Source organism: Lissotriton helveticus, chromosome 6 (genome assembly GCF_964261635.1).
Source record: "Lissotriton helveticus chromosome 6, aLisHel1.1, whole genome shotgun sequence".
NCBI classification, from domain to species: domain Eukaryota; kingdom Metazoa; phylum Chordata; class Amphibia; order Caudata; family Salamandridae; genus Lissotriton; species Lissotriton helveticus.
Window position 1 is genome coordinate 2,103,468,031 of NC_136067.1, and position 9,929 is coordinate 2,103,477,959.

The following is a 9,929-nucleotide window of genomic DNA, read 5'->3' on the forward strand; positions in this document are numbered from 1 at the left end:
TTCCCTCTAGATGCCAACCTTAGACATTGGGGTGTTCTTTGAGATGTTGCAGGAGGGAATCGGTGACCCCCCAATACTTCCATCCCCCCACAGGTGCCAATTTTCAAATGGTTACAGCAAGACTCTCAATACCAGAATCTCCAAACAACTTCGACACAGACTTCAGACCATTCAAAATACCGCTGCAAAACTCAACCTCCCGTCAGGCTGGATTGTTCACATTGGGAACTTGGTCAGGATTGATTTGCATATGGCTGCCTTTAAACTGGAATAACCAACCAAAACAAGTGCCAGTACTGGGACCAAATAAACTTAATAACTATACCAGAAGACTAGAAACATACATTTTTTGTCCTGTGTTTGAATGAATCCGTCAGTTTTAATTGTAATTTTTCAATTTTTGAGCAAAAGGAAATACAAGACATCTATTAAATATGTGCGACAGCAAAAATGTAACAAGAACAGACGTGAATGGACAAATCACCGTGCAATAAAAGTCACTACACACACCCTCTTTCACATTTGCTACCTCACACAAAATCTAATACTCTTCACACTCACTTACACACACACACGTACACAGAAAACACTTGGAAATTAGTGGTACAAAAAAACGAAATAAATAATGTAATGTGACCTGCGTAGTAGTATTAACACAATCGTCACAATCTCAACCTGTCTAAAACAATTGAATTATACTTTTCTGAAGGGAGTTTTGTGAAGTACAACTAGCTTGTGACACAGGTCAAACCACAACAAGGTCGACGCGTTTCAAACCGGACCCTTTTGTCCGGTTCTCATCAGGACCAGAAGACAACCTGAAAGAGGATACAAACAAGAGCCTTAAAATCACTCGTAAACTCAATGAATCAAATAACGTTGGCGCCTCGCCAAACAAGAATGCCTCCTACCTTATTCTAGAAAGTAACTTCAGTCAATTCTCAGGAGGCATGAATATCTAATAAAACAAACCACAACAACAACCTAGGTTAGTAAGCCTATGTCCAATTATGTCAGTCTCTGCTTTGAACTTAATGGCAGATAACCCCCCAGGGTTTGGGCTTACCTCCACAGAATCGTAGGGGTGTGACACCACGGAAGCTAATCCAGCCATGGGTTGAGCTGTCGATCATCCAGGACACCAGCGCTGTATGGGACTCGTAGTTCTGTTGAACAGCCACGGAGAACGATTAGGCTTTTGCAGGGCATGACCTGTAATGAGCGATTAAATCAAAAACGGGATGAAACCTTACTTGAAAAATAAGAAGGCACATCCGAAGATGTTGCAGAGGTTGCATGGAGAGTCTATGCTCCCGTTGTTTATACAGCTCTTAGACGTGGGCAGGGCTTAACAGGTTTTCGCGTTTTCTGCAAGGTTAAAAACTGAATTAGTCTCTATTTCCGCAGTTGCGGGCAAAATTATGCTGCTCTAAGCTGGATACTCAGGCTTACCATTCGAAAGACCAAATCTCTTCGTGATGCGCTGCTCCGTAAACTAAGGCGTCAGAGTCACCGCGGGTTCTGGTGTAAATCCAGGAAGTGCAGCGTCTGCATAAGATTGGGCTGCCGCGCCCACGTGGGATGTCAAGTGGTGGAAAACCTTGGAACGACAAGCTCTCTTAAAGTGCCCGCTCCACGGGGGTGTTTCTGGAACATATGGTAAACAAGAATGTTGAATGCTCGTGGCGAAGTGCCCCTGCGAGGTTAGACCTGAAAAGAATTTCATAGGGCTTCAAGTGCAGCAAGATGCTCAAAGCTCAAATAGAACCCCACACAGAAATGAACACGTCGGCGATGTATTTAGAAAACCCTCGCAATTTCTGACAGTTCATTCAGGCCGTTTGTAGCTGTATTAAATTTCAAAATTAGATGGACCTCACGCTGGCTCAGTCTTGCCTCAATATCACCACCTCTGGCATCAGTCTCTATTTTGGCCAACACAGTCCATTTGAAATCTGCCTCTGTATGCCCTTTATTCATCCAATGGTTCACCAACGGTGCGTTGGCCACATTCCTCCGCACTCTGGATTTGTGTTGAGTTATCCTTTGTCTGATTTCTTGTGTAGTTTTTCCTACATACAGTTTCGGACAGGAGCATATAATTCCATACACAACGTTCTTGGTTTTACAGTTGGTGAACGTTGAATGCTTCCAAAAAATCCCTGCATGCGAAAACACATCTCCTTCCATTGTCTGATCGCAGCAGGAACAGGTCCCACATCTATGATGTCCTTGGACTGGTTGTAGACCAAGTAAACTTCGTAGTGTTGCTTCCTTATTTTTGGGTAACGCTGCTCGAGTCACAAAATTAGCAATGCTTTTCTCTTTCTTGAAGGCAAACAGAGGTGGTTTTTGTAGACTGATGTCTAGATTTTTGATCAGATGCCAGTTTTGATGGATTGTCTTTTTAAGTTGATTTGCATGTGGACAAAATGTTGTTACACACACGATTCTCTCAAGTGGTTGTTTCGCTCTTGTTTCCAATAGAACCTCACGAGGTGTCCACCATGCTCGTCGTAATACATGTTTCAGCAATTTCTTCGGGTACCCCCGGTCCAACAGGCGTTCCAATAGATTCTGTCACAAGCTAGTTGTACTTCACAAAACTCCCTTCAGAAAAGTATAATTCAATTATTTTAGACAGGTTGAGATTGTAACGATTGTGTTAATACTACTACGCAGGTCACATTACATTATTTATTTCGTTTTTTTGTACCACTTATTTCCAAGTGTTTTCTGTGTACGTGTGTGTGTGTAAGTGAGTGTGAAGAGTATTAGATTTTGTGTGAGGTAGCAAATGTGAAAGAGGGTGTGTGTAGTGACTTTTATTGCACTGTGATTTGTCCATTCACGTCTGTTCTTGTTACATTTTTGCTGTCGCACATATTTAATAGATGTCTTGTATTTCCTTTTGCTCAAAAATTGAAAAATTAAAATTAAAACTGACGGATTCATTCAAACACAGGACAAAAAATGTATGTTTCTATTCTTCTGGTATAGTTATTAAGTTTATTTGGTCCCAGTACTGCCACTTGTTTTGGTTGGTTATGTATATAGACTCTGCCTTACTGAGGTGAGTCAAAGCCCTTGGTTGTTAGGTGATCATTTAAACTGGAATGGCATGGGGAGCAAAAAACTATGAATTTAGTCCCAGATCTCTGTACAGGGGCAAAAGTTTGACGTTAGTCAACATTCTGTGCATCAACTGTTCTTTTTGCAGTATACAGGGTGTAGCTCTGCATCACACCAGCAGGTCTTTAATAGAAAATGATTGGTGGGAGATTCTCTTCTTTCTCCAGTGTTGAGCTTTAACCATTCACATATTTGAATTATTTACTGGTCAGTCCTTGGTAATATTTCTTAGAACAACAGTTTAAATACATCTCTCCTTTGATGTTACAATAGGTGCAGTCTGTCCACCTCACCGTAAGACCCAGACTCTGGCCAATTAGCTATTAGCTAGTTAGCGGGCGTGTCTAACGCGCTGCTTCACTCCCTCAACCCTGCACACCTAGTGATGTTACCAGGGGATTATTGAAGAACTGCCTCTTTAGCTGCTCTCGCACGCTGCTGCAAGACTACCTTCCACTGCTTGCTCTTTTCCCTGAGGGTGAGATCACTAAGAAGTGTTCCTAGCGGGCACGAGTGGGCGTCGCTCTGCCTTAAATTGGTGTGCCGGCGCTGTTGCTGGGGCGCTTTGATATGGACAATTAAGCGCTAGGCGGAGAGATAACGAACCGCATGGAGGCTGAATGGTGCTACCATGATGGCGACTGCGAGTAATCAGCAGCTGCGGAACCTGTAAAGAATGGCGCGGGTTAAACTGTGAGTTTGACCGCTACACCACGAATAGCCCTTCACATCTGAATGTTGCCGCTGTAGCTGGGGCACTGTCCTATTCAAAACTGAGCGCTTGGAGGAGAGTATGCAGATTGTGTGGAGCGGTGGTGAGTGGATTGAACGGAGCTCCTAACATGGCAGCTGTGAGTGCGGGGCAACGGCGGTGCCAGTAAAATACTGCAACCACGGACTTGCTGGATGATCGGAAGCCTGCGCTGCCAGCGAAATAAAGTAACCACTGCTGCCACTGAGTAATGGGACTCTACTACTCTTTTTCCATCCCATCTAAAGCCCTGTCCATTTGACCTTGAATGTTTACAGACAGGAAAGCGCCTTGAGGCGAATCCATTTCTGAGCGCGGCGCTCGGCACGTTCCCCCATGCCCTGATGAGCTTACTCCATGCCAGCCTGAGGGACATCTGCACTAGGAGCACTCCTAGGCACCGGGTGATGCCTGCAGGTCTGAGCACTCCCGCGGGAGTTTAAAGGGTTAAGGCCGCCCTGGTCCGAGGAAGTTTAACTGGATGCTGAAGCTGCCAAATACCAAATTGGGGAAGCAGTGGTCTTGCAATTCTTCGCTGCTACCGTCTCTAGGTAGAGAATATGCCTGGGACGGGAGAGCCTGTTCGGACCCTGGGGCAGAGTAAAATTACCAAAGAGGCAGCAATGGAGCTAAGGTGAACAAGGGGTCGTAGTGACCACTACCTAATCAACACACAATGACAATCTCTGAGTATACCGCTGATCCCCATCCTGACAGCGGAGTCCGAGCACTATGTCTGACACCTGGTGGAGCTGCTCTGTTCAGCTATTGAGGAGATCGGCGTTGGTTCATCCCCTGACCGTCACCTACCCAGCGGATTTTGGGCACAGTTATTCTCCCCATCTCCCTATCTTTCCCACCCCCCCAATCGTATTTCTGTGACTCTGCTTTTTCCTTGTCTCCTATCTATCTGTTCCTATTCAACATTCTTTCGTTCTTCGTCTACTTCCTTGCTCCTATCCCCTCTCACCTCAATCTTTCTCCTTGCCTGCTTCACCTCCTAGCCCCCTGTCCTTATGTGCTATTTGACTAAGCACCCCTTCTCCCCTTTTTGGGGTAAGATCCAAGATATATACGCTGGAGTCTCAGCATACCCGCTAAGAGAGTCCACAGTGATAAGAGAGCCACTCACAAATGAGGTATGGTTTGGCACCCCTTGCCAAAGCACTCCCTCTCCCCTTTCTGGGGAAGGATCCAGTAAATAGGCCTTGGAGTCTCAGAGACCCCTCTGAGAGAGTCCACTGCGCTTAGGGAGCCTCTCGCAACTGAGATGGGGAAGTGATACCACTCCCCCTGGGCTCACAGCTTACTGGACTTTGGACGTTGTCTTGACTCGTTTACCGGTTTGTGTACCCGTCACCCTTCCCCTCCTCTTGCCATGCCGTGTCTCTAATCCTCCCCTCCTCTTTCCCTCCTCCACTCTGTCTACTTCCCCTGCTCTTACCCCCCAATCTCCTGAATATCTCCCCTTTTCTGCTTTTTCCCCTACCTATATGTTCCTTTTTGTTTTGTCTCAACCTTACCTGTAACAAAAATTGCCATGCTCTAATAACTGTGTAACATTTGTAAAGCTGTAACCTGCAATTTATTGTCTGATACCCATGTAAAGCGCTCTGATACCTCCGGGTCTAGCCAGCGCTATATAAAACCTTTTTAAATAAATTCCACACCCACATCATACCACACCTCAGAGAGCTTCAGTGGCTCCCCATTCGCAAGCGTAGCGAATTCAAGATTCTCACACACATACAAAGCCCTACACAACACAGGACCAGGATATATAAACAGCTGTATACACTTTCAGCAACCCACAGACACCTACACTCTGTCTCACTCTTATTCGCAAACACTCCCTGCATCTGCAAAATCGAATCTGGAGGTCGCTCATTTTCCTACATCGCACCCAAGACATAAAATGACCTCCTCTACACACCAGAGCCTCCTCCTCACTTCTTGAGACCTCCCATGACACACCAGAGCCTCCTCATCTCTTCTTGAGACCTCCCACGACACACCAGAGCCTCCTCCTCACTTCTTGAGACCTCCCTCCTCACACCAGAGCCACTTCTCACTTCTTAAGACCTCTCTCTACACACCAGAGCCTACTCCTCACTTCTTGAGACCTCCTTCCACACACCAGAGCTTCCTCCTCACTTCTTGAGACCTCCCTCTACACACAAGAGCCTCCTCCTCACTTCTTGAGACCTCCCACGACACTGCAGAGCCTCCTCCTCACTTCTTGAGACCTCCCACGACACACCAGGACCTCATCCTCACTTCTTGAGACCTCCCTCTACTCACCAGAGCCTCCTCCTCCTCACTTCTTGAGATCTCTGTCTACACTCCAGAGCCTCCTCCTCACTTCTTGAGACCTCCCTGTACACTCCAGAGCCTCTTCTCACTTCTTGAGACCTCCCTCTACACACCAGAGCCGCCTCCTCACTTCTTGAGACCTCCTTCTACACACCAGAGCCTCCTTCTCACTTCTTGAGACCTCCGTCTACACACCAGAGCCTCCTCCTCACTTCTTGAGACCTCCCTCTACACACCAGAGCTTCCTCCTCACTTCTTGAGACCTCCCTCTACGCACCAGAGCCTCCTCTAACTTCTTGAGACCTCCCTCTACACACCAGAGCCTCCTCCTTACTTCTTGAGACCTCGCTCTTCACACCAGTGCCTCCTCCTCACTTCTTGAGATCTCCCACGACACACCAGAGCCTCCTCCTCACTTCTTGAGTCCCCCCTCTAATCACCAGAGCCTCCTCCTCCTCACTTCTTGAGACCTCCCTCTATACACCAGAGCCTCCTCCTCACTTCTTGAGACCTCCCACGACAAACCAGAGCCGCCTCCTCACTTCTTGAGACCTCCCTCTACACACCAGAGCCTCCTCCTCACTTCATGAGACCTCCCTCTACACACCAGCGCCTCCTCCTCACTTCTTGAGACCTCCCACGACACACCAGAGCCTCCTCCTCGCTTCTTGAGACCTCCGTCTACACACCAGAGTCTCCTTCTCACTTCTTGAGACCTCCGTCTACACACCAGAGCCTCCTCCTCACTTCTTGAGACCTCCCACGACACTACAGAGCCTCCTCCTCACTTCTTGAGACCTCCGTCTACCCACCAGAGCCTCCTCCTCACTTCTTGAGACCTCCCACGACACACCAGAGCCTCCGGCTCACATCTTGAGACCTTCTCTACACACCAGAGCCTCCTTCTCACTTCGTGAGACCTCCCTCAACACACCAGAGCCGCCTCCTCACTTCTTGAGACCTCCCTCTATACTCCAGAGTCTCCTTCTCACTTCTTGAGACCTCCGTCTACACACCAGAGCCTCCTCCTCACTTCTTGAGACCTCCCACGACACTACAGAGCCTCCTCCTCACTTCTTGAGACCTCCGTCTACACACCAGAGCCTCCTCCTCACTTCTTGAGACCTCCCACGACACACCAGAGCCTCCGGCTCACATCTTGAGACCTTCTCTACACACCAAAGCCTCCTTCTCACTTCTTGAGACCTCCCACGACACACCAGAGCCTCCTCCTCACTTCATGAGACCTCCCACGACACACCAGAGCCTCCGCCTCACATCTTGAGACCTTCTCTACACACCAGAGCCTCCTTCTCACTTCTTGAGACCTCCCTCTACACAACAGAGCCTCCTCCTCACTTCATGAGGCCTCCCACGACACACCAGAGCCTCCTTCTCACTTCTTGAGACCTCCCACGACACACCAGAGCCTCCTTCTCACTTCTTGAGACCTCCCACTATACACCAGAGCCTCCTTCTCACTTCTTGAGACCTCCCACGACACACCAGAGACTCCTCCTCAGTTCTTGAGACCTCCCACGACACTCCAGAGCCTCTTCTCACTTCTTGAGACCCCCTCTACACACCAGAGCCTCCTCCTCTCTTCTCGAGACCTCCTTCTACACACCAGAGCCTCCTCCTCCCTTCTCGAGACCTCCCTCTACACACCAGAGCCTCCTCACACTTCTTGAGACCTCCCTGCACACACCAGAGCCTCCTCCTTGCTTCTTGAGACCTCCCTCTACACACCAGAGCCTCCTCCTCACTTCTCGAGACCTCCCTCTACACACCACAGCCTCCTCCTCACTTCTTGAGACCTCCCTCTACACACCACAGCCTCCTCCTCACTTCTTGAGACCTCCCTCTACACACCAGTGCCTCCTCCTCACTTCTTGAGACCTCCCTCTACACACCAGAGCCCTCTCTCACATCTTGAGATGTCCCTCTACACACCAGAGCCTCCTCCTCACTTCTTGAAACTACCTTCCTCACACCAGAGCCTCCTCCTCACTTCTTGAGACCTCCCTCTACACACCAGAGCCTCCTCTTACTTCTTGAGACCTCCCTCTACACACCAGAGCCTCCTCCTCACTTCTTGAGACCTCCTTCCACACACCAGCGCCTCCTCCTCACTTCATGAGACCTCCCTCAACACACCAGAGCCTCCTCTCACTTCTAAAGACCTCCATCTACACACCAGAGCCTCCTCTCACTTCTTGAGACCTCTCTCTACACACCAGAGCCTCCTCCTCACTACCTGAGACCTCCCTCAACACACCAGAGGCTCCTCCTCACTACCTGAGACCTCCCTCAACACACCAGAGCCTCCTCTCAGTTCTTGAGTTCTGGAAGAAGCTGAAGACCTGGTTCTTTGTATGAGCCCCTTGGGGACAACAAACCTACACACCTGCCTAAGCACCCGTATACCATCTCCGGTGATTAGTGCACTTTAAAAATCAATATACCAATCTCAGACATTGGGGTGTTGTATGAGATCTTGTGAGGTCGAGTTGTGAAGCACCATGCTGTGAGTCAGACACACAAAAGTTGATGGGAGGAACGCTCGCAATAAAAAGTGAAGAGGTAGGAAGGCAAATCTTTATTGCATAACATGTTATAAATCAATACAAATCATCTAAACCACCCTCAATAAATCTACTAATAATACTCAGAATGTGTACAGATAGATTCATTAATATTCCTTGATTTTTATTACGATTTCCCCTTTTTGTTCATTAAAATACCCAATACAATGTTATTATTTGATTGACACAATATTAAAATTGCATGTGAGACAAGACCTCAAATCATTATAGCCACTGTCCCATTCAACAAGACAGACTATTGCTAGTACATCATAAAACAAGCCCAACAAATCCCCAAAGTCGGCATATTTAGAATCCCTCAGTACATTATTAAAACTCTAAAATCATAAAATTCATCATTTCTGTTGGTTCTTGAAATTCTTCAGATGAATTGCCATCAGCGAGATGACTGTGATCATAACCCTGCTCGTGTTTCCTTTTTATTAGCGTCTTCCTCAGTAACTCTGGAATTGCCACCAGTTTTGTTCAGCACAGACTTTGGTTATGGCTCTCAGAGGGCATTATTCCATGAGGCGCCCCCCTAATCCATAACTGACAGCCCTGGCCTCTCACTGCCTCCAGTGCTTTGTTCTCAGCCCGGACCTTGGTTATGGCTCTTAGAGGTCATTATTCCATGATAATCCACGTCTTATCCTCTCTCTACACTCATTATTATACCCGGATGCTGCAAACCTACTAGCTTCCACATTTAAGCAGATGCTCTGCGCCTCATAGTGATTTACCAGACCCCTGGTGTGACTGACCAGACCCCCTGGAGTGATTGACCGGACCCCTGGAGTGATTGACCAGACCCCCTGGAGTGATTGACCAGACCCTCTGGAGTGATTGACCGGACCCCTGGAGTGATTTACCAGACCCCTGGAGTGATTTACCAGACCCCCTGGAGTGATTTACCAGACCCCCTGGAGTGATTCACCCGACCCCTGGAGTGATTGACAAGACCCCTGGAGTGATTTACCAGACCCCTGGAGTGATTGACAAGACCCCTGGAGTGATTGACAAGACCCCTGGAGTGATTTACCAGACCCCCTGGAGTGATTTACCAGACCCCCTGGAGTGACTGACCAGACCCCCTGGAGTGATTGACCAGACCCCCTGGAGTGATTGACAAGACCCCCTGGAGTGAT

General features: G+C 48.1%; 1 long non-coding RNA gene across 1 annotated transcript; it reads right to left on the bottom strand.

Annotated features, from left to right (window-relative positions):
• Nucleotides 1-406: 406 nt before the first annotated feature.
• On the bottom strand, nucleotides 407-1,582 carry LOC144762075 (uncharacterized). Its single transcript, XR_013596043.1, has 4 exons — nucleotides 1,453-1,582; nucleotides 1,067-1,212; nucleotides 912-958; nucleotides 407-818 (listed from the first exon to the last, which is right to left on the bottom strand). It is a non-coding gene; the product is annotated as an uncharacterized LOC144762075 (long non-coding RNA).
• Nucleotides 1,583-9,929: the final 8,347 nt, after the last annotated feature.